This window comes from Bombina bombina, chromosome 5 (genome assembly GCF_027579735.1).
Source record: "Bombina bombina isolate aBomBom1 chromosome 5, aBomBom1.pri, whole genome shotgun sequence".
Lineage (NCBI taxonomy): Eukaryota > Metazoa > Chordata > Amphibia > Anura > Bombinatoridae > Bombina > Bombina bombina.
The window spans coordinates 362,907,970-362,932,830 of NC_069503.1; the positions used below are offsets into that span (position 1 = coordinate 362,907,970).

The window sequence follows — 24,861 nt, forward strand, 5'->3', positions numbered from 1 at the left end:
TTGGTGCCTACAGTTAGCAAACCAATAAGCAAGCATAACCCAGGTTCTCAAACAAAAATGGTTCGGCTCTTAAGCTTTACATTCCTGCTTGTTAAATAAAGATAGCAAGAGAATGAAGAAAAATTGATAAGAGGAGTAAATTAGAAAGTTGCATGCTCTATCTGCTCTATCTGAATCATTAAAGAAAACATTTGGGTTCAGTGTCCCTTTAAATTAAAGTAAACATAAAAATAAACAGATTTAAACCCAGCAAAGAATACTTGTTTTCTTGCAAAATTCTCAGTGTAACCACTGCCTGTAGGGAGACAAGGGACCTACCATTATAGAACTTCTACTGTTACTTCCTGTCACATGATTTTTGCAGCAAAAACATAATTTATGTAAGAACTTACCTGATAAATTCATTTCTTTCATATTAGCAAGAGTCCATGAGCTAGTGACGTATGGGATATACATTCCTACCAGGAGGGGCAAAGTTTCCCAAACCTCAAAATGCCTATAAATACACCCCTCACCACACCCACAATTCAGTTTAACGAATAGCCAAGAAGTGGGGTGATAAAAAAGTGCGAAAGCATATAAAATAAGGAATTGGAATAATTGTGCTTTATACAAAAATCATAACCACCCCAAAAAAAGGGCGGGCCTCATGGACTCTTGCTAATATGAAAAATGAATTTCTTTCATGTAATTAGCAAGAGTCCATGAGCTAGTGACGTATGGGATATACATTCCTACCAGGAGGGGCAAAGTTTCCCAAACCTTAAAATGCCTATAAATACACCCCTCACCACACCCACAATTCAGTTTTACAAACTTTGCCTCCGATGGAGGTGGTGAAGTAAGTTTGTGCTAGATTCTACGTTGATATGCGCTCCGCAGCAAGTTGGAGCCCGGTTTTCCTCTCAGCGTACAGTGAATGTCAGAGGGATGTGAGGAGAGTATTGCCTATTTGAATGCAGTGATCTCCTTCTAAGGGGTCTATTTCATAGGTTCTCTGTTATTGGTCGTAGAGATTCATCTCTTACCTCCCTTTTCAGATCGACGATATACTCTTATATATACCATTACCTCTGCTGATTCTCGTTTCAGTACTGGTTTGGCTATCTGCTATATGTAGATGAGTGTCCTGGGGTAAGTAAGTCTTATTTTCTGTGACACTCCTAGCTATGGTTGGGCACTTTGTTTATAAAGTTCTAAATATATGTATTCAAACATTTATTTGCCTTGACTCAGAATGTTCAACTTTCCTTATTTTCAGACAGTCAGTTTCATATTTGGGATAATGCATTTTAATTTAACATATTTTACCTTAAAATTTGACTTTTTCCCTGTGGGCTGTTAGGCTCGCGGGGGCTGAAAATGCTTCATTTTATTGCGTCATTCTTGGCGCGGACTTTTTTGGCGCAAAAATTCTATTTCCGTTTCCGGCGTCATACGTGTCGCCGGAAGTTGCGTCATTCTTTGACGTTATTTTGCGCCAAAAATGTCGGCGTTCCGGATGTGGCGTCATTTTTGGCGCCAAAAGCATTTAGGCGCCAAATAATGTGGGCGTCTTTTTTGGCGCTAAAAAATATGGGCGTCATTTTTGTCTCCACATTATTTAAGTCTCATTATTTATTGCTTCTGGTTGCTAGAAGCTTGTTCACTGGCATTTTTTTCCCATTCCTGAAACTGTCATTTAAGGAATTTGATCAATTTTGCTTTATATGTTGTTTTTTTCTTTTACATATTGCAAGATGTTCCACGTTGCAACTGAGTCAGAAGTTACTACAGGAAAATCACTGCACAGTGCTGGAGCTACCAAGCTAAGTCTGCTATAAACTTTTGGTATCTGTTTCTCCAGCTGTTATTTGTATTGCATGTCATGTCAAACTTATTAATGCAGATAAAATTTCCTTTAGTACTGTTACATTACCTGTTGCTGTTCCGTCAACATCTAATTTTCAGAGTGTTCCTGATAACATAAGAGATTTTATTTATTTTAAATCCATTAAGAAGGCTATGTCTGTTATTTCTCCTTCTAGTATACATAAAAGTCTTTTAAAACTTCTCTTTTTTTCAGATGAATTTTTAAATGAACATCATCATTTTGATGCTGATAAATCTTTGTATTTGTTCAAGATGGAATTTATTCGTTCTTTACTTAAAGAAGTGTTATTTGCATTAGAAATAGAGGATTTTGGTCCTCTTGATACTAAATGTAAACGTTTAAATAAGGTAGTTATTCCAGAAGTGTTTTATCTCCCTGATGCTATTTCTGAAGTAATTTCCAGGGAATGGAATAATTTGGGTAATTTATTTACTCCTTCTAGACGTTTAAGCAAATTATATCCTGTGCCATCTGACAGATTAGAGTTTTTTGGGACAAAAATCCCTAAGGTTATGGGGCTGTCTCTACTCCTGCTAATGTACTACTATTCCTATGGCAGATAGTACTTCATTTAAGGATCCTTTAGATAGGAAAATTGAATCCTTTCTAAGAAAAGCTTACTTATGTTCAGGTAATCTTCTTAGACCTGCTATATTTTTAGCGGATGTTGCTGCAGCTTCAACTTTTTGGTTAGAAGCTTTAGCGCAACAAGTAACAGATCATAATTTTATAGCATTATTATTATTCTATAACATGCTAATAATTTTATTGGTGATACCATCTTTTGATATCATTAGAGTTGATGTCAGGTATATGTCTCTAGCTATTTTAGCTAGAAAAGCTTTATGGATTAAACTTGGAATGCTGACATGTCTTCTAAGTCAACTTTGCTTTCCCTTTCTTTCCAGGGTAAATAATCATTTCGTTCCTTTCCTCACAACAAGGAACAAAAGCCTGATCCTTCATCCTCAGGAGCGGTATCAGTTTGGAAACTATTTTCAGTTTGGAATATATCCGAGCTTTATAGAAACCTATAGCCAGCTCCTAAGTACCTATGTAGGTGCGGCCCTTATTCCAGCTCAGCTGGTATGGGGCAGATTACGTTTTCTTCAAAGAAATTTGGATCAATTCCGTTCTTAATCTCTGGTTTCAGAAACATTGTTTCAGAAAGGTACAGAATTGGCTTCAAGTTAAGGCCTCCTGCTAAGAGATTCTTTTCTTTCCCGTGTCCCAGTTAACACAGCAAGGCTCAGCATTTCTGAAATGTGTTTCAGATCTAGAGTTGGCTGGAGTATTTATGCCAGTTCCAGTTCTGGAACAGGGGCTGGGGTTTTATTTTATCTCTTCATTGTACCAAAGAAGGTCAATTCCTTCAGACCAGTTCTGGATCTATCATTATTGAATCGTTATGTTAGGATACCAACATTCAAGATGGTTACTGTAGGACTATCCTGCCTTTTGTTTAGCAAGGGCATTATATGTCTACAATAGATTTACAGGATGTGTATCTGCATATTCCGATTCATCCAGATTACTTTTAGTGTCTGAGATTCTCTTTTTAGACAAGCATTACCAGTTTTGTGGCTCTACCGTTTGGCCTAGCCTCAGTTCCAAGAATTTTTTTCAAAGGTTCTCGGTGCCCTTCTTTCTGTAATCAGAGAATAGGGTTTTGGTATTTCCTTATTTGGACGATATCTTGGTACTTGCTCAGTCTTCTCATTTTCGTAGAATCTCATACGAATCGACTTGTGTTGTTTCTTCAAGTTCATGGTTGGAGGATCAATTTACCAATCAGTTCATTGATTCCTCAGACAAGGGTAACCTTTTTAGGTTTCTAGATAAATTCAGTGTCTATGACTCTGTCCTTGTCAGACAAGAGAAGTTTAACATTGATATCAGCTTGTCAAAACCTTCAGTCACAATCATTCCCTTTGGTAGCCTTATGCATGGAAATGTTGGGTCTTAGGACTGCCGCATCAGATGCGATCTCCTTTGCTCGTTTTCACATGCGACCTCTTCAGCTCTGTATGCTGAACCAATGGTGCAGGGATTACTCAAAGATATCTCAATTTATATCTTTAAACCGATTTTACGACACTCTCTGACATGGTGGACAGATCACCATCGTTTAGTTCAGGGGGCTTCTTTGTTCTTCCGACCTGGACTATAATCTCAACAGATGCTAGTTTTACAGGTTGGGGAGCTGTGTGGGGGTATCTGACGGCACAAGGGGTTTGGGAATCTCAGGAGGTGAGATTTCCGATCAATATTTTGGAACTCCGTGCAATTTTCAGAGCTCTTCAGTCTTGGCCTCTTCCGAAGAGAGAGTTGTTCATTTGTTTTCAGATAAGACAATGTCACAACTGTGGCATACATCAATCTTCAAGGAGGGACTCACAGTCCTCTGGCTATGAAAGAAGTATCTCGAATTTTGGTTTGGGCGGAATCCAGCTCCTGTCTAATCTCTGCGGTTTTTATCCCAGGTATGGACAATTGGAAAGCGGATTATCTCAGTCGCCAAACGTTGCATCCGGGCGAATGGTCTCTTCAACCAGAGGTATTTCTTCAGATTGTTCAAATGTGGGAACTTCCAGAAATAGATCTGATGGCTTCTCATCTAAACAAGAAACTTCCCAGGTATCTGTCCAGATCCCGGGATCCTCAGGCGGAGGCAGTGGATGCATTTTCACTTCCTTGGAAGTATCATCCTGCCTATATCTTTCCGCCTCTAGTTCTTCTTCCAAGAGTAATCTCCAAGATTCTGAAGGAATGCTCGTTTGTTCTGCTGGTAGCTCCGGCATGGCCTCACAGGTTTTGGTATGAGGATCTTGTCCGGATGGCCTCTTGCCAACCGTGGACTCTTCCGTTAAGACCAGACCTTTTGTCTCAAGGTCCTTTTTTCCATCAGGATCTGAAATCCTTAAATTTAAAGGTATGGAGATTGAACGCTTGATTCTTGGTCAAAGAGGTTTCTCTGACTCTGTGATTAATACTATGTTACAGGCTCGTAAATCTGTATCCAGAGAGATATATTATAGAGTCTGGAAGACTTATATTTCTTGGTGTCTTTCTCATCATTTTTCTTGGCATTCTTTTAGAATACCAAGAATATTACAATTTCTTCAGGATGGTTTAGATAAGGGTTTGTCCGCAAGTTCCTTGAAAGGTCAAATCTCTGCTCTTTCTGTTCTTTTTCACAGAAGGATTGCTAGTCTTCCTGATATTCATTGTTTTGTACAAGCTTTGGTTCGTATAAAGCCTGTCATTAAGTCAATTTCTCCTCCTTGGAGTTTGAATTTGGTTCTGGGGGCTCTTTAAGCTCCTCCATTTGAACCTATGCATTCATTGGATATTAAATTACTTTCTTGGAAAGTTTTGTTCCTTTTGGCCATCTCTTCTGCCAGAAGAGTTTCTGAATTATCTGCTCTTTCTTGTGAGTCTCCTTTTCTGATTTTTCATCAGGATAGGGCGGTGTTGCGAACTTCTTTTGAATTTTTACCTAAGTTGTGAATTCCAACAACATTAGTAGAAACATTGTGGTTCCTTCATTATGTCCTAATCCTAAGAATTCTAAGGAGAAATCGTTGCATTCTTTGGATGTTATTAGAGCTTTGAAATATTATGTTGAAGCTATTAAGTCTTTCCGAAAGACTTCTGGTTTATTTGTTATCTTTTCCGGTTTTAGAAAGGCCAGAAAACTTCTGCCATTTCTTTGGCATCTTGGTTGAAATCTTTATTTCATCTTGCCTATTTTGAGTCGGGTAAGACTCCGCCTCATAGGATTACAGCTCATTCTACTAGGTCAGTTTCTACTTCCTGGGCGTTTAGGAATGAAGCTTCGGTTGATCAGATTTGCAAAGTGGCAACTTGGTTCTCTTTGCATACTTTTACCAAATTCTACCATTTTGTTGTATTTTCTTCTTCTGAAGCAGTTTTTGGTAGAAAAGTACTTCAGGCAGCGGTTTCAGTTTGAATCTTCTGCTTATGTTTTTCATTAAACCTTATTTTGGGTGTGGATTATTTTCAGCAGGAATTGGCTGTCTTTATTTTATCCCTCCCTCTCTAGTGACTCTTGTGTGGAAAGATCCACATCTTGGGTAGTCATTATCCCATACGTCACTAGCTCATGGACTCTTGCTAATTACATGAAAGAAAACATAATTTATGTAAGAACTTACCTGATAAATTCATTTCTTTCATATTAGCAAGAGTCCATGAGGCCCGCCCTTTTTTGTGGTGGTTATGATTTTTTTGTATAAAGCACAATTATTCCAATTCCTTATTTTATATGCTTTCGCACTTTTTTCTTATCACCCCACTTCTTGGCTATTCGTTAAACTGAATTGTGGGTGTGGTGAGGGGTGTATTTATAGGCATTTTAAGGTTTGGGAAACTTTGCCCCTCCTGGTAGGAATGTATATCCCATACGTCACTAGCTCATGGACTCTTGCTAATATGAAAGAAATGAATTTATCAGGTAAGTTCTTACATAAATTATGTTTTATCAGGTAAGTTCTTACATAAATTATGTTTTCTTTCATGTAATTAGCAAGAGTCCATGAGCTAGTGACGTATGGGATGATTACCCAAGATGTGGATCTTTCCACGCAAGAGTCACTAGAGAGGGAGGGATAAAATAAAGACAGCCAATTCCTGCTGAAAATAATCCACACCCAAAATAAAGTTTAATGAAAAACATAAGCAGAAGATTCAAACTGAAACCGCTGCCTGAAGTACTTTTCTACCAAAAACTGCTTCAGAAGAAGAAAATACATCAAAATGGTAGAATTTAGTAAAAGTATGCAAAGAGGACCAAGTTGCTGCTTTGCAAATCTGATCAATCGAAGCTTCATTCCTAAATGCCCAGGAAGTAGAAACTGACCTAGTAGAATGAGCTGTAATCCTTTGAGGCGGAGTTTTACCCGACTCAACATAGGCAAGATGAATTAAAGATTTCAACCAAGATGCCAAAGAAATGGCAGAAGCTTTCTGGCCTTTTCTAGAACCAGAAAAGATAACAAATAAACTAGAAGTCTTTCGGAAAGACTTAGTAGCTTCAACATAATATTTCAAAGCTCTAACAACATCCAAAGAATGCAATGATTTCTCCTTAGAATTCTTAGGATTAGGACATAATGAAGGAACCACAATTTCTCTACTAATGTTGTTAGAATTCACAACTTTAGGTAAAAATTCAAAAGAAGTTCGCAACACTGCCTTATCCTGATGAAAAATCAGAAAAGGAGACTCACAAGAAAGAGCAGATAATTCAGAAACTCTTCTGGCAGAAGAGATTGCCAAAAGGAACAAAACTTTCCAAGAAAGTAATTTAATGTCCAATGAATGCATAGGTTCAAACGGAGGAGCTTGAAGCGCCCCCAGAACCAAATTCAAACTCCAAGGAGGAGAAATTGACTTAATGACAGGTTTTATACGAACCAAAGCTTGTACAAAACAATGAATATCAGGAAGATTAGCAATCTTTCTGTGAAAAAGAACAGAAAGAGCAGAGATTTGTCCTTTCAAAGAACTTGCGGATAAACCTTTATCTAAACCATCCTGAAGAAACTGTAAAATTCTCAGAATTCTAAAAGAATGCCAAGAAAAATGATGAGAAAGACACCAAGAAATATAAGTCTTCCAGACTCTATAATATATCTCTCTGGATACAGATTTACGAGCCTGTAACATAGTATTAATCACAGAGTCAGAGAAACCTCTTTGACCAAGAATCAAGCGTTCAATCTCCATACCTTTAAATTTAAGGATTTGAGATCCTGATGGAAAAAAGGACCTTGCGACAGAAGGTCTGGTCGTAGCGGAAGAGTCCACGGATGGCAAGAGGCCATCCGGACAAGATCCGCATACCAAAACCTGTGAGGCCATGCCGGAGCTACCAGCAGAACAAACGAGCATTCCTTCAGAATCTTGGAGATTACTCTTGGAAGAAGAACTAGAGGCGGAAAGATATAAGCAGGATGATACTTCCAAGGAAGTGATAATGCATCCACTGCTTCCGCCTGAGGATCCCGGGATCTGGACAGATACCTGGGAAGTTTCTTGTTTAGATGAGACGCCATCAGATCTATTTCTGGAAGCTCCCACATCTGAACAATCTGAAGAAAAACCTCTGGGTGAAGAGACCATTCGCCCGGATGCAACGTTTGGCGACTGAGATAATCTGCTTCCCAATTGTCTATACCTGGGATATGAACCGCAGATATTAGACAGGAGCTGGATTCCGCCCAAACCAGAATTCGAGATACTTCTTTCATAGCCAGAGGACTGTGAGTCCCTCCTTGATGATTGATGTATGCCACAGTAGTGACATTGTCTGTCTGAAAACAAATGAACGATTCTCTCTTCAGAAGAGGCCAAGACTGAAGAGCTCTGAAAATTGCACGGAGTTCCAAAATATTGATCGGTAATCTCACCTCCTGAGATTCCCAAACTCCTTGTGCCGTCAGAGATCCCCACACAGCTCCCCAACCTGTGAGACTTGCATCTGTTGAAATTACAGTCCAGGTCGGAAGCACAAAAGAAGCCCCCTGAATTAAACGATGGTGATCTGTCCACCACGTTAGAGAGTGTCGTACAATCGGTTTTAAAGATATTAATTGAGATATCTTTGTGTAATCCTTGCACCATTGATTCAGCATACAGAGCTGAAGAGGTCGCATGTGAAAACGAGCAAAGGGGATCGCGTCCGATGCAGCAGTCATAAGACCTAGAATTTCCATGCATAAGGCTACCGAAGGGAATGATTGTGACTGAAGGTTTCGACAAGCTGAAATCAATTTTAGACATCTCTTGTCTGTTAAAGACAGAGTCATGGACACTGAATCTATCTGGAAACCCAGAAAGGTTACCCTTGTCTGAGGAATCAATGAACTTTTTGGTGAATTGATCCTCCAACCATGATCTTGAAGAAACAACACAAGTCGATTCGTATGAGATTCTGCTAAATGTAAAGACTGAGCAAGTACCAAGATATCGTCCAAATAAGGAAATACCACAATACCCTGTTCTCTGATTACAGACAGAAGGGCACCGAGAGCCTTTGTAAAAATTCTTGGAGCTGTAGCTAGGCCAAACGGCAGAGCCACAAACTGGTAATGCTTGTCCAGAAAAGAGAATCTCAGGAACTGATAATGATCTGGTTGAATCGGAATATGCAGATATGCATCCTGTAAATCTATTGTGGACATATAATGCCCTTGCTGAACAAAAGGCAAGATAGTCCTTACAGTTACCATTTTGAACGTTGGTATCCTTACATAATGATTCAATATTTTTAGATCCAGAACTGGTCTGAAAGGATTCTCCTTCTTTGGTACAATGAAGAGATTTGAATAAAACCCCATCCCCTGTTCCAGAACTGGAACTTGCATAATTACTCCAGCCAACTCTAGATCTGAAACACAATTCAGAAATGCTTGAGCTTTCACTGGATTTACTGGGACACGGGAAAGAAAAAATCTCTTTGCAGGGGGTCTCATCTTGAAACCAATTCTGTACCCTTCTGAAACAATGTTCTGAATCCAAAGATTGTGAACAGAATTGATCCAAATTTCTTTGAAAAAACTTAACCTGCCCCCTACCAGCTGAGCTGGAATGAGGGCCGCACCTTCATGTGGACTTAGAAGCAGGCTTTGCCTTTCTAGAAGGCTTGGATTTATTCCAGACTGGAGATGGTTTCCAAACTGAAACTGCTCCTGAGGATGAAGGATCAGGCTTTTGTTCTTTGTTGAAACGAAAGGAACGAAAACGATTATTAGCCCTGTTTTTACCCTTAGATTTTTTATCCTGTGGTAAAAAAGTTCCTTTCCCACCAGTAACAGTTGAGATAATAGAATCCAACTGAGAACCAAATAATTTGTTACCCTGGAAAGAAATGGAAAGTAGAGTTGATTTAGAAGCCATATCAGCATTCCAAGTTTTAAGCCATAAAGCTCTTCTAGCTAAAATAGCTAGAGACATAAACCTGACATCAACTCTGATAATATAAAAAATGGCATCACAGATAAAATTATTAGCATGCTGAAGAAGAATAATAATATTATGAGAATCATAAACTGTTACTTGTTGCGCTAAAGTCTCCAACCAAAAAGTTGAAGCTGCAGCAACATCAGCCAATGATATAGCAGGTCTAAGAAGATTACCTGAACACAGATAAGCTTTTCTTAGAAAGTATTCAATTTTCCTATCTAAAGGATCTTTAAACGAAGTACCATCTGACGTAGGAATAGTAGTACGTTTAGCAAGGGTAGAAATAGCCCCATCGACTTTAGGGATTTTGTCCCAAAATTCTAATCTGTCAGACGGCACAGGATATAATTGCTTAAAACGTTTAGAAGGAGTAAATGAATTACCCAATTTATCCCATTCTCTGGAAATTACTTCAGAAATAGCATTAGGAACAGGAAAAACTTCTGGAATAACCACAGGAGATTTAAATACCTTATCTAAACGTTTAGAATTAGTATCAAGAGGACCAGAATCCTCTATTTCTAAAGCAATTAGTACTTCTTTAAGTAAAGAACGAATAAATTCCATTTTAAATAAATATGAAGATTTATCAGCATCAATCTCTGAGACAGAATCCTCTGAACCAGAAGAGTCATCAGAATCAGAATGATGATGTTCATTTAAAAATTCATCTGTAGAGAGAGAAGTTTTAAAAGATTTTTTTATGTTTACTAGAAGGAGAAATAACAGACATAGCCTTCTTGATGGATTCAGAAACAAAATCTCTTATGTTATCAGGAACATTCTGCACCTTAGATGTTGAAGGAACTGCAACAGGCAATGGTACATTACTAAAGGAAATATTATCTGCTTTAACAAGTTTGTCATGACAATTAATACAAACAACAGCCGGAGGAATAGCTACCAAAAGTTTACAGCAGATACACTTAGCTTTGGTAGTTCCAGCACTAGACAGCGATTTTCCTGAAGTATCTTCTGACTCAGATGCAACGTGAGACATCTTGCAATATGTAAGAGAAAAAACAACATATAAAGCAAAATTGATCAAATTCCTTAAATGACAGTTTCAGGAATGGGAAAAAATGCCAATAAACAAGCTTCTAGTAACCAGAAGCAAAGAAAAAATGAGACTGAAATAATGTGGAGACAAAAGCGACGCCCATATTTTTTGGCGCCAAATAAGACGCCCACATTATTTGGCACCTAAATGCTTTTTGGCGCCAAAAATGACGCCACATCCGGAACGCCGACATTTTTGGCGCAAAAGGACGTCAAAAAATGACGCAACTTCCGGCGACACGTATGACGCCGGAAACAGAAAAGATTTTTTGCGCCAAAAAAGTCCGCGCCAAGAATGACGCAATAAAATGAAGCATTTTCAGCCCCCGCGAGCCTAACAGCCCACAGGGAAAAAAGAGTCAAATTTTAAGGTAAGAAAAAAATTGAATCAAATGCATAATCCCAAATATGAAACTGACTGTCTGAAAATAAGGAATGTTGAACATCTTGAGTCAAGGCAAATAAATGTTTGAATACATATATTTAGAACTTTATAAATAAAGTGCCCAACCATAGCTTAGAGTGTCACAGAAAATAAGATTTACTTACCCCAGGACACTCATCTACATGTTTGTAGAAAGCCAAACCAGTACTGAAACGAAAATCAGCAGAGGTAATGGTATATAAATAAGAGTATATCGTCGATCTGAAAAGGGAGGTAAGAGATGAATCTCTACGACCGATAACAGAGAACCTATGAAATAGACCCCGTAGAAGGAGATCACTGCATTCAAATAGGCAATACTCTCCTCACATCCCTCTGACATTCACTGCACGCTGAGAGGAAAACCGGGCTCCAACTTGCTGCGGAGCGCATATCAACGTAGAATCTAGCACAAACTTACTTCACTACCTCCATAGGAGGCAAAGTTTGTAAAACTGAATTGTGGGTGTGGTGAGGGGTGTATTTATAGGCATTTTGAGGTTTGGGAAACTTTGCCCCTCCTGGTAGGAATGTATATCCCATACGTCACTAGCTCATGGACTCTTGCTAATTACATGAAAGAAAGTCCTCTACTGCAGGGATCAGCAACCTTCGGCCCCCAGATGTTTTAGAACTACATTTCCCATGATGCTGAGACACTCTTTAGGCTGTCTGAGCATCTAACTACATCTACATACATCTAATTTTAGTTTGTTTTTTTGTTGTTGTTTTTTTAAGTGGCCACAAAAACAATAGCAGAGGGTCTGCGTGTGTCCCATGGGTGCCAGTTCCCTGCTCTACCACATTAAAGCACTTACATTTTTGCAGCATTATGTCCCATTAATACTTGTATTTGAATTCCAGTAAATTATTTGTTTTAGGTAATATCCCTTTGCATTCTCTCTTTTTAATAGTTCAGGATGACTTTGTTGTTCAGGTCACCCTGTAACAGCTGGCCCTGTTTTTTTTTAAAAAAAAAGCTTTATCATGGTGTTAAAACAAAGCAACACCTCACCTCAGGCTGAAGAGAATTAAAAGAACTGAAAACATCACCTACTGGAAATGGACAACAAGAAGGCTGCAAAATTCCTGGCTTAGCTCCTTAAATTGTCTGCTTGATAATTTTATTGCAATGAGGTTAAGAGAAAAGCACTGATGCAATTTCACTTCAAGTATTCACCTTTACCCTGTGGGCATTAAATTAAAGTTTCCTTTATTTAAGAAATGCTTTAATGTGGCATATTTGTAACCATTGCTCTGCACAGTTTATTGGATTAGATTTTATGTGACATATTTGTAATTTTGCCATGGAAGCTTTTATAGTTTTTTTTCTGCAAACAGTTCACATAGCACATGTTGATAGTAAACTAAGTGATCATTTGTTTTTAAACGTATTCCTATAAGACCTTTTATTAATGTTTGATACTGTGGGGTATTTAAATCTAGAAAAGCTATACAGTCTACACCAATTTACCCAAGTGACTCCCTGATATCTTATTGAATAATATAATATGTTTATGCAAAAGACATCAGAAAATAGTTGAAATGTAGTTCAACCAAACAGAGTTTCTAATTAAATAAAAAAAAAAACTCTATATATAATGCAAGCCTTAAAGGACAATACACAAGCTATGTTTTAAAGGGATATTTAAAGGGACACTGAATCCAAATTTGTTCTTTCATGATTCAGATAGAGCATGCAATTTTAAGCAACTTTCTAATTTACTCCCATTATCACATTTTCTTCATTTACTTGTTATCTTTTTTAGAAAAAGAAGGCATCTGAGTTTCTTTTTTGGTTTAGCCTTCTGGACAGCACTTTTTATTGGTGGATGAATTTATCCACCAATCAGCAAGAACAGCCCAGGTTGTTCACCAAAAATGGGCCGGCATCTAAACTTATATTTTTGCATTTCAAATATAGATACCAAGAGAATGAAGAAAATTTGATAGTAGGAGAAAATTAGAAAGTTGCTTAAAATGTCATGCTCTATCTATATCATGAAAGAAAAAAATTGGGTTCAGTGTCCCTTTAAGTCATTTTTCTCTTTACTGTATTAAAAATAAAAAAAATATTTTTTGTTTTTATGCTTGCAGGGTGCCACCCCCTGTTGCACTTTCATATACAATATATATAGATTTTTTACTAAACGGTATACAAAAGTCAAAAATAAACTTTCACAGTTCAGATACAGCATGTAATTTGAAGAGTTTGTTTAATATACTTATGCTATCCAATGTACTTTGTTCTCTTAGTATTGTTAGTTGAAAAGAAAACCTAGCAAGGCTCTGGAACAGCAATGTACTACTGGGAGCTAAATGAGGATTAGTGGGTAAAAACATATGCCTCTTGTCATTTGCTCACCACATGTGTTCAGGTTGGTCCCAGTAGTGCATTTCTGCTATAGAGCTGACTTTCTCTTTTGCAGAGGTTAAACACAATGGGCCTGATTGTTAAAAATGTGCTTGGTCAGAAGTCACTGGTCACTTGCTGGGTGACTCGCAGTGGCTGCCCTCAGGGAATTCTATAAAAAAAGGGTCTGTCCCTGCTAGTGGCCACATGTCCCCATAGAAAGTAATTGAGGTTGTGGGAAAGGGATACTTTACAAGGGAGAGTGAAGTTAGCAGAGAGCAGGGGGTGCACTTTCTAAATTAAATACTGCCGATTACCCTGTTTTTAGTGTATAGTACATTACAAACTCCTGTCGTTTTCGTATACACGTAATTTTCTGTAAGGGTAATACGTGTTTGGGGTTTCTTGATACAATCTTGTCATCTTTTAGTTTGCGAGAAAAACAGCGAAATCTGCAGGGAAGAAATGTTTAAAGAATACGACAGACCTAGAGGTGAAATTTCAGCTACGTCCATGGAACACCTTAGTTCACCCCACTAGCAGTGGTGAGGAAACTTATTTTACAATAAGGAAAATAATATGTTTGAAATTTCATATTATATTATAAATTTGAATTTCACAGTATTTTTTTGCATGCGCAGTGTAAGTTTCTACAAGATTTCTAGCGCACCTTATATCGTTTTATTCCTGTACAATTTCAATACAAAACTTAAAATAAAATACTGTTTTGCAATTTTTTTTACAATGTTTAAAGTGATTAAAGGGACATTCCAGCCCCAATTGGAATCCACATAGATGCCTTTCAGTTTTGAATAGAAGCATTTTTGTAATATAAATGTATTAACAAAAATGATTCTAAAAAAAGCTATAGCGGTTTCAAAAGTGTATTTAAGTATGCTCCGTGGACCAGCATTTTAAACACAGCACTTGCTTATAGAGCTTAAGGTGATTGTACCATCTAGTAATGACTTAATTTATTAATTGCTAATATGATACAAGCCCCATTTGTGCTCTTTGCAGCTGCAGCATTTAAAATGCTGGTTCACTGAGAATATCTAGCTATGCTTCACATGCACGTGCAGAGAAAAATGTAAACACTAAAACAGTGATAACCTTTACTAGAAGCATTTTTGCCAATACATGTATATTGTAAATATGTTTCTATTCAAAGATGTAATTCATATATGTGCATTTAAATTTTAACCGGAATGTTCCTTTAAACAATCAATTATTTACTGCTTATTTTTATTTGAACATTTAATTTGTTTCATATGATTTTTAAATTATATTTTTTTGTGAGTCCTATTGTACGCCATCACACACTTAAATACAGGGGACCCCCCCTTTGTGAGACACTATTTTCAACATAATAACTTCATTTAAATAATTAGGACAGGGGCTTCATTGTACTGGTGATATATTTTTATAGCATCTCTTAATCCCAGAGAGCTTTAAAGAATTGGGCCCATAGTTATGTGTACTTTAATAAAATCTCCTAACACATTAGGGTCTTTTCTTTTTGCAGTTTTATGTCCTGTTAATATTTAGAGGGGCATTCTACTGTCAAAATAAAATGTTCTATTTAATTAGAGAGTATTTTTTTTTTAAACAGATGTTCTTCTTTCACTAAGTGATTAAGGGACCATTGAATGCAGTAGAATTGCTTAATGAACAAGTATATAGTAAAAGACAATACAATAGCATTTACTTTAAATCAGCAGTAGATTTTTTTTTCTGGCAAATGTAAAAATTTACTTCAGTTTGCCAGCCTTATGTGACAGCCAACAGCCAATCACAGACTCATATACGTATACACTGTGAACTTTTGCACATATATAAAGGACACCAGAGTCCTAAGGAGGTGCGCTAGTGTGAGATAAGATGTGGATCCAAAGGAAGCGGGCCGCACTCTTAACGGAGGAGGTGGTAATCAAAAAATTCCTGTTAGGGGAACAAAAAAAGGCGCCACATAGGGTAATAATGACTAGGCTAGCCAACAATACAGAAGTGTGTTAAGAGTTCCCTTCAGGGTGGCTACTCACAAGCGTTGTGGCACAACCAGAGTGCCTAACTGGGCAGTACGAGACCAGCAGAGGTTTTTAACTTTTGCACATGCTCAATAGGAGCTGGTGCCTCATAAAGTGTGCATATAAAAAAAACTGTGCACAATTTGATAATGAATGAAAACTGGAAACTTAAAACTGCATGCTGTACCTGTATCATCAATGTTTTATTTTGACTTTAGTGGTCGTATAATGACTTCAAAAAGGTTTCAACACATAGTCAGTGTTGCATACCTTGACCATCTCTATTCTCATCCAGATGAGGGTGAAGCCAGTGATTGGAGCATACTTATGTATGTCTGCTCCTGAGTGGCTAGTTGACTTATTCTAATCTGGAGTGGTAAAGGGGCACTACATTGTTTAGGCATTTGTCAGATTGAAATGCTGTCCTCTCCATTCATAAAGGTTATTATATCCTGGTTTGTTTGTAGCCATTAAAGACACTCAGCTGCTGTAGAGACCATAGAGATACTCCTTCACTATGAAAACAACTCATTCCTATCCTTTTTGGTTAAACAACATTTTCAGGTCAATTAATATATATATATATAGTTTTGGTGCTTACTAAAATGTGTTAGTTTAAAGTGTAAAGCATTATATATTATTTTTTGTAAATTAATATATATTTTTTTATATCAGTCCATCTGGTCTGCAAGTAAGACTGAGCATGCAATTTTAAGAGACTTTTCAATTTACTTTTATTATCAGATTTATTTTTTCTCTTGGTATCCTTTGTTGAAGAGCACACCTAGGTAGGCTCAGGAGCAGCAATGCAATGTGATTGGTGTTAACACATGTATGCCGCTTCTCATTGGTTCACCGGATGTGTGCAGCTAGACCCCAGTAGTGCATTGCTGCTCTGGAGATTACTTTAAAGGGATAGGAAAGTCAAAATTAAACTTACATGATTCAGATAGAGCATGTCGTTTTAAGACACTTTTAAATTCACTTCTATTTTCAAATGTGTTTTGTTCTCTTAGTATCCCTTGTTAAAAAAATGAATATGCACATATCATACACTAGTGGGAGCTGCTGCTAATTGGTGCCTGCACACATTTGTCTCTTGTGATTGGCTAAATAGATATTTTTAGTTTCCTGTCAGTAATGCAATGCTGTCCCTTCAGCAATGGATAACAAGAGAATGAAGACAATTTGATAATAGAATTAAATTGGAAAGTTGTTTAAAATTGTATGTTCTATCTGAATCATAAAACAACATTTTGGGCTTTACTATCCCTTTACCTATGCATTTAACCAATTTCCCGTGTTAATAAACACATTGTTTTACCTAAGCAACCGTGTAATAATAACATGATCTACATTTCAGCATTTTATTTTTACATTTTTATGTTAAGGGACAATGGGCTACATTTATTAAGCTGCATATGCAGCTTTGGGGCCCCAGTGTTTCAGGATGGCACTAGTGAGCCTGAAACACTAGTTAAGTAACTATGATCTGAAGAACGCTGCTACTTAGCCTCTCCGCCACCTAAAGCGTGGCAGATTTCAATAATCTGAGCTAGTGATTGACAGGCCCTGCTCATGTGTGAATAGCGGCCACTTGTGAGCAGGATGCAGCATTGCACAAGCAGCTGCATGCTAGGTCAAGTGGTTGTGGGTCACAATATCAAACCTTGTCCGCCCAGCCCTAGGAGTTCAACCGTTTACTATATTATTATCATCTTCATTTGTAATACTCTGAAAGTTCCTGCAGCAGGTATACAGGGGCTACAATCAATAAAGATAAGATAGGAATGGCAGATTGAAGGATTAGACGGTTCCAGTCACTAAAGATGTTCATAGTATCCTATTAGATTAGCTTAGATCACTGGTTTTCAAACCTGTCCTCAAGCCTCCCCAATAGGCCAGGTTTTAAGGATTACCTTGAATGAGAGCAGGTAAAATAACCATGGTTACAAATCAGCTGATTATTTCACCTGTGCTCCAGTTCAGATATCCTCAAAATGTGGCCTGTTAGAGAGGCCTGAGGACAGGTTTAAAACCAGTGGCTTATATTCATTAGTGCATGTGACAGCCTATGGTTCTGTATATTTTGTAGCTTAGCAGTGAAAGGCAATGCTTGCACATAGAGATATTTGAGCCTATTGTTGGGTGAGGCGCACCTTTCTCAGTTTGCTCGTTAATGTAGCTATCAATCACGCAATCTTCTGCATACAGTATGTAAATGTTATTAGCACAGTGCATAGTTTACTTTAGAAAATGAATCCATGCAATGTGCCTTTCTAAACGTTAAAGCTCATGCAAAACATTTCTGTTTCACACATTTTCCGCCACATTGAGTCTGCAATGACCGTGCTGCCCAGACGTCACATAAAGAAGAAGGAAAAATAACTAGATATTAAACAAGATTGCTAAGGAGCATGGGATTCCTAGGTTTGAAAATGTTGATAGAATTAAAAACGTATTAAATATTTGTAGAGTATCAAATACATTTAATTAATGGTTTAACAAAGTGTTTTATCCAATTCCTTCACCTGTGCAGTTTAACAAAATATTGTGAAATGAACATCAAAGTCAATATTGTTGTACATTTATAGTATATAATAGCAGTTAGGCAACTTATTGCAACACATCTGCAAACAAAACAAAAGTTTTCTTCCAAATGTAAAACTGTCATTTTGTTAACAAACCTTGTAAGAGAATACCTTGCTATTATAGAACAGTCCATATATAAACCATTTGAAGAGCCTGCTGGAATTTATGTTCCTGGTGTTCTTTGCTATGACCAAGTAGAGGTAATGTGTAAATCAGCTGGCATATTGCTCTAATATAAAATCTGCTATTTGCAGGGTAACTTTACCCTATATACAAATGTATTTATGATGACTTGTATGGCCTTTTGGGTTTGGGTTTAATTTATTTGTAAGGTCTACTGTCTGTATAAAAACAAATTAGACCAGTTTGCAAGGTATTTTATGGTTAGTCATCATTGTGAGCTGCAATAGGCTGAAAGAGCACAGGAACCGTTTACCACAGCACAGGTACAATATACACCACTCAAGAAAAATATCCAAAATAACTTATGTTTTCAACACATATCCAAATATACTTACTACAGATGTAAATCAACTTATCCTAATTATGCACTAAGGCATGGTACTATATATATATCTGACAACAAACAGAGGTACAGTGATAAAAGGTAACCATCACTCTCGGATTTCAAGGGATCTCCCCTATATGCCCAAACTTTTTTTTTTTACAAACTTCCAGGTTCCCTTATTTATCTGATATTAGACCATTTCCCCACATCATGTAAAATCTCCATATCAAACATTTAATATTGTTCTCTTATTTAGTTAATAATCTTGATGTTCCTGACAGTTTCATGTCTTTACTTCCACTCACCTAGATTACGAGTTGTGCGTTATGAGTCAAATAGCAGCGTTGTGGCCCATAACGCATCATTTTCCCTAATGCAGCCATTAAAAGTCTTGTCGTTATAGGTGTACCGCAAGCTTTTTAGCCTGCAACGCAACATCAGTGCCGCACTCGTAAAAATGAGTTTTTTTTATTGGGAGTCCCATAGCGCCGGAATTACGAGTTTTGCGGTGAGGCTAAAAAGCAAGCGTTACAGCCTAAAACGACAAGATCTGTAACGCCATCTAAAATCAGTATAAAATAATCAAAAGTCCACAGCACCAGATAAGAAAAAGTATCTTCTTTATTGAATAGCTAAAAGCATACAAGACAGGTATGCGACGTTTCGAGACCACAGTCTCTTAATCATGCATGATTAAGAGACTGCGGTCTCGAAACGTCGCATACCTGTCTTGTATGCTTTTAACTATTCAATAAAGAAGATACTTTTTCTTATCTTGTGCTGTGGACTTTTGATTATTTTATACTGATTTTAGATGGCGTTACAATATTAGTTATATTGTAGCTACCTTAGGTTTTATTTCACAGGTATTTAGTTTTAAATAGGAATTATTTAGTTAATAAATGTAAATTTAATTTATCAATATTTTAATTATGTTAAAAGTAGAGGGTGTTAGGGTTAGGTATAGGGGTTAATATAGTTTAATTTAGGTTGATGCAATGTGGGGGGCTGGCGGTTTAGAGGTTAATAGGTTTATTTAGTGGTAGTGATGTGGGAGGCCAGAGGTTTATGGGTTAATAACTTTAATATAGTGGCGGCGGAATAGGGGTTAATAACTTTAGTATAGTGGCGGCGATATCGGGAGCGACACATTAGGGGTAAATAATTTTATTCAGGTGGTGGCGATATCGGGAGCGGCAGATTAGGGGTTAATAACTGTAGGCAGGCATCAGCGATGTCAGGGGCAGCAGATTAGGGGTGTTTAGACGTGGGGTTTATGCTAGGGTGTCTGTATTTTCTTTTTCCCCATAGACATCAATGGGGATGCATTACGGAGCTTTTGTTTCCGCGATCGCAGGTGTTACACTTTTTTTTTGCCCCCATTGATGTCTAAAGGTAAAGCGTGCACGAGCACTTCAGAACAGCGCTTGTTCTTGGTGCGGTATGGATATCAAAATCTCCATATCGCCTGCGCAAGCCAAGTTTTTTAAACTTCTAATGGCAGCGCTATAGGGGGTTAAATAACGCAACTTTTGTTGCGTTCTTTACTTTCCCTATAGCGCTCAAAACTCGTAATCTAGGTGCCTTAATGAGAAATAGAGTGAAAAAAATATGAAACCCACATTTTTTCTTTCAGGGTTCAAATAGAGCATGCAATTGTAGGCAACTTTCTAATTTACTCAAATATCAATAAATGTAGCCACCAATCAGCAAGTGCTACTCAGGGTTCTGAATCAAAAATGGGCCGGCTCCTAAGCTTACATTCCTGCTTTTCAAATAAGGATACCAAGAGAACAAAGAAAAATTGATAATATGAGTAAATTAGAAAGTTACATAAAATTGCATACTCTGTTTGAATCATGAAAAAAAATGGGTTTCATATCCTTTTAATGGACTTGCAGAAAATTGTTGAATGTATTAAACTAGACTGTGTGAATGATGATTTGTATTATGTTGTTGTACCAAACTTTATCAAATTGTAAAATTAAGTGTTTTTTTCACTAAATGCTGTATAATTTGTTGATTTCCTACGCATGTGTTGATTCCTTACCCATCTCCCTTAAAAAGTTTACAAACCTACAGTGATCAGATCTTTAGTTTGTCAAATAATTAATGAAAGGAATCAAACAGATTTTTTTTTTTATAAAAAGCCATGCAAGCAAATGATGATGAGATAAACAAATATGTAAAAACAACCGTTGCAAAACTTGTTACAGTCATGCAAAGATGTTTATAATGGAGACTGGAATTTGATAAATAAGTGCTCTGGACTTTAGCTGTACATTTACATTATTAGGTGTTGATAAATGTTGCTCATAATTGATATATAATTAAAAGTGCAATGTAATTATCAATACTGCAAAAATAAATGTAAATAGTTTTAAAATTATCCATATCCACCAAATCAATAAGACGCTTTAAAAAAATTACTCAATTTGCTAAACGTGCCAGCCAAGCAAACCAATTAAACCCAAAAGGGACAGACAGTAAAGTCAAAATGAAACTGTCAGGCTTAATCCAGAACATGCACATTTAAATATCTTTCCAATTTTATGTTACTGGTAATTATTTTATTTTTACACTGTTTCTTACATAGTACAATTACAATGTGTTAACCCCTGCATATGAACTAAACACATAGTTAAATTCAGCTGCAGAGTAGCAGTGCACTACTGGGAGCTAACTAAACATATCAGCTGAGCCAATGACAAGAGGTATATGCATGCAGCTAGCTCCCAGTAGTGGATCACTGCTCCTGAGGATGCCTATGCAACAAGAACAATGTAGTAGATTTGATGACAGAAGTAAATTAGAAAGTTGTTTAAAATTGCATTCTGTATATGAAATTTTAACTTTTACTGTCCCTTTAAATGAAATAAATGGTTGTCATAGTAACAGAGTCTCTTAATATAGTTTTCTTTATATTATTTGTGAGATGTATTAAATAGTCTGCAGTATGTTCCAAAAAGGTTATAAAAGGTAAAATTTGGCAAGAACCTGTTTACATACTTCACTCTGACATCACTAATGAATTTGTATTATACAGGAAAGGTTTGCAGAGTTACACCTTCTACTTTACAAACATTCACTATTTTAAAACTCACCAAATAAAAGTAATAAAGTAAAAACAGAATTTATGTTTACCTGATAAATTACTTTCTCCAACGGTGTGTCCGGTCCACGGCGTCATCCTTACTTGTGGGATATTCTCTTCCCCAACAGGAAATGGCAAAGAGCCCAGCAAAGCTGGTCACATGATCCCTCCTAGGCTCCGCCTTCCCCAGTCATTCGACCGACGTAAAGGAGGAATATTTGCATAGGAGAAATCATATGATACCGTGGTGACTGTAGTTAAAGAAAATAAAATATCAGACCTGATTAAAAAACCATGGCGGGCCGTGGATCGGACACACCGTTGGAGAAAGTAATTTATCAGGTAAACATAAATTCTGTTTTCTCCAACATAGGTGTGTCCGGTCCACGGCGTCATCCTTACTTGTGGGAACCAATACCAAAGCTTTAGGACACGGATGAAGGGAGGGAGCAAATAAGGTCACCTAGATGGAAGGCACCACGGCTTGCAAAACCTTTCTCCCAAAAATAGCCTCAGAAGAAGCAAAAGTACAAAAAACGTTTTAAAATAAAACCGTTACTGTCACTTTAAATTTTAAACTGAACACACTTTATTACTGCAAATGTGAAAAAGTATGAAGGAATTGTTCAAAATTCACCAAAATTTCACCACAGTGTCTTAAAGCCTTAAAAGTATTGCACACCAAATTTTAAAGCTTTAACTCTTAAAATAACGGAACCGGAGCTGTTTTTATATTTAACCCCTTTACAGTCCCTGGTATCTGCTTTGCTGAGACCCAACCAAGCCCAAAGGGGAATACGATACCAAATGACGCCTTCAGAAAGTCTTTTCTGTGTATCAGAGCTCCTCACACATGCATCTGCATGTCATGCTTCCTAAAAACAAGTGCGCAATAGAGGCGCGAAAATGAGGCTCTGCCTATGATTAGGGAAAGCCCCTAGAGGATAAGGTGTCCAATACAGTGCCTGCCGGTTATTTTACATAATTCCCAAGAATAAAATAATTCCTCAAAGCTATGAAGTATAAAATATGTTTATATATCAATCGTTTTAGCCCAGAAAATGTCTACAGTCTTAAAAGCCCTTGTGAAGCCCTTTTTTTCTTATGTAATAAAAATGGCTTACCGGATCCCATAGGGAAAATGACAGCTTCCAGCATTACATCGTCTTGTTAGAAATGTGTCATACCTCAAGCAGCAAAAGTCTGCTCACTGTTTCCCCCAACTGAAGTTAATTCCTCTCAACAGTCCTGTGTGGAAACAGCCATCGATTTTAGTAACGGTTGCTAAAATCATTTTCCTCTTACAAACAGAAATCTTCATCACCTTTCTGTTTCAGAGTAAATAGTACATACCAGCACTATTTTAAAATAACAAACTCTTGATTGAATAATAAAAACTACAGTTAAACACCAAAAAACTCTAAGCCATCTCCGTGGAGATGTTGCCTGTACAACGGCAAAGAGAATGACTGGGGAAGGCGGAGCCTAGGAGGGATCATGTGACCAGCTTTGCTGGGCTCTTTGCCATTTCCTGTTGGGGAAGAGAATATCCCACAAGTAAGGATGACGCCGTGGACCGGACACACCTATGTTGGAGAAATAACATTTTTTACTTTTAATTGGGGAAAGAGAATTTGTGACATAAGAAATTACAATACGATACAAAATATTCTCCTTTATATTAAGCAGGTTGTATTACAAAATATTCTCCTTTATATTAAGCAGGTTGTTCTACTAAATTTTATAGTTTATTTTTTTAGTATTTCTTCCTTCTTCCATATAAAAGGGACAATAACTATTATAATCTAAAGCAGGGGTTTTTAAACCTGTCCTTAGTTCTCCCTAAGAGGCCAGATTTTCAGGATTACCTTGGGTGAACAGGTTAATAACCATGTTTACTAATTAGCTGATTATTTCACATGGGCTCCAGTTCAGATAGCCTGAAAATCTGGCATGTTAGGGGTCCTGAGTACAGGTTTGAAAACCCCTGGTCTAAAATTATGCTAATTTTATTATACAATTATTGTAACTATAAACTTCAGGTTTGTTACCATTCTGCAATCTATTAAAAAAAAAAAAAGTGCAATGATTTAAATGGAGTACAGTTTTACTTTGTTGAGAATTGTCTTTACCAAGCCACTTCTAATAGTAAAACAGGTGTTCTCAAAATGTGGTTGAAGACCACCAGATGTTGCCTGTGAACTTAAACCAGGTGGTACTGAGTACATTTGTGAACTCACTGGGAGACTCTCTTTATTTTCATCATTAACTACAGAGACAATGAAAGGTGATGTCTGTTTATTAGAAGAGATTAATTAAAGAGAAGTCCTGCAAGTAAGAGGTGCTGTGTTTAACCTAAACATACTTCTGAAAAGAATTGCACCACCCATGTAAAGGCAAAACAGAGAAAGGAACACGAAACACAACATTTTCCTTTCATGAGTCAGATAGATCATACTATTTTAAACAATTTTCCAATTTATGTCTATTATCAAATTAGCTTCATTCTTTTGGGATACATTGTTGAAAGAGCACTAATGGGAGCTAGCTGAACACATCTGTAAACCAATGAGAATAGGTATATTGTGCAGCCACCAATCTGCATCTAGTTCCCAGTAGTGTATTGCTGCTCCTGACCCTACATAGTTATGCTTTTCAACAAAGGATACCAACAAAACAAAATGCATTATATAATAGGAGTAAACATGAAAGTTGATTAAAATTGCACGTTCTACATGAATCATGAAAGTTTGATTTTTAATTTACTATCCCTTTAATTTGAGGTCTTACATCCCCCTCTTAAAATCACACAGAAACCCACCAACAGCCCAAATAAAAAAAATAGATTTTCTTTACGTGAGCTGCTATATGGAAAGTTTTGAACAACTACAATTTGGCAGCAGGAAAATTAAATAGGTTATTTTATGTGTGTGCCCTGGTTT

The 24,861-nt window shown here is 37.1% G+C and overlaps 1 protein-coding gene across 1 annotated transcript in view; it reads right to left on the reverse strand.

Annotated features, from left to right (window-relative positions):
• SKAP2 (src kinase associated phosphoprotein 2) overlaps nucleotides 1-24,861 on the reverse strand; it is a 560,398-nt gene that overhangs the window by 31,198 nt on the left and 504,339 nt on the right. The gene's annotated exons all lie outside the window — the stretch shown is intronic.